Source organism: Trypanosoma equiperdum (genome assembly GCF_001457755.1).
Source record: "Trypanosoma equiperdum strain OVI genome assembly, contig: ctg_923, whole genome shotgun sequence".
NCBI classification, from domain to species: domain Eukaryota; phylum Euglenozoa; class Kinetoplastea; order Trypanosomatida; family Trypanosomatidae; genus Trypanosoma; species Trypanosoma equiperdum.
In genome coordinates, this window is record NW_027124891.1 from 11,198 (window position 1) to 11,812 (window position 615).

Consider the following 615-nt stretch of genomic DNA (forward strand, 5'->3'; position numbering starts at 1 on the left):
AGCTCTCTACTAAAACTGTTTGCATCTTCCAAGCTGATAAATGGAGGTGAAGGTGTTATTAGCTGGAGAAACAGTAGTTGGCAAAGAGATTAACTGCAAGAACTTAGAGGTCATATTTACTCTAACTCAATAGCTTCTTCCAATGATAAGGCAAATTTTCTACATGGTGAAAGGGGTTCACAATTTCACTACTCTTTGGACCTGAGAAATCGGCTAAAGATGTTGAACCATCTGGAATGCCGATGCCAATCAGTACCATATGCGAACTCTTCGGAAAAACGGCACTTAGGGGAGTCAAAAAACTGTGTGCGAGAGCAGCGGCAGCTACAATAGTCAGGTTTCCAACCATGAATATGCAGCGCTAATTATGTTTTCAAATTTCTGAGTGCTATCGGATCGACGGAAAACAGTTCCTGAATTGCAGCAGTGTTTATAAACTCTTTGGTGAGGCTTAATTAGGCGGGGTCGCAGCTACGTTGCTCCCTGGCGATGCCGGCCACATCAATGTTGTGCCAGGGTCCAGTACCCCGTATCATCGGGGGAAGCCAAGAGCTAGCAGCGTTCTTCTCATGGGGAACAATGGTTTGCTCCGGCTACGGCATCATACAGCACAGG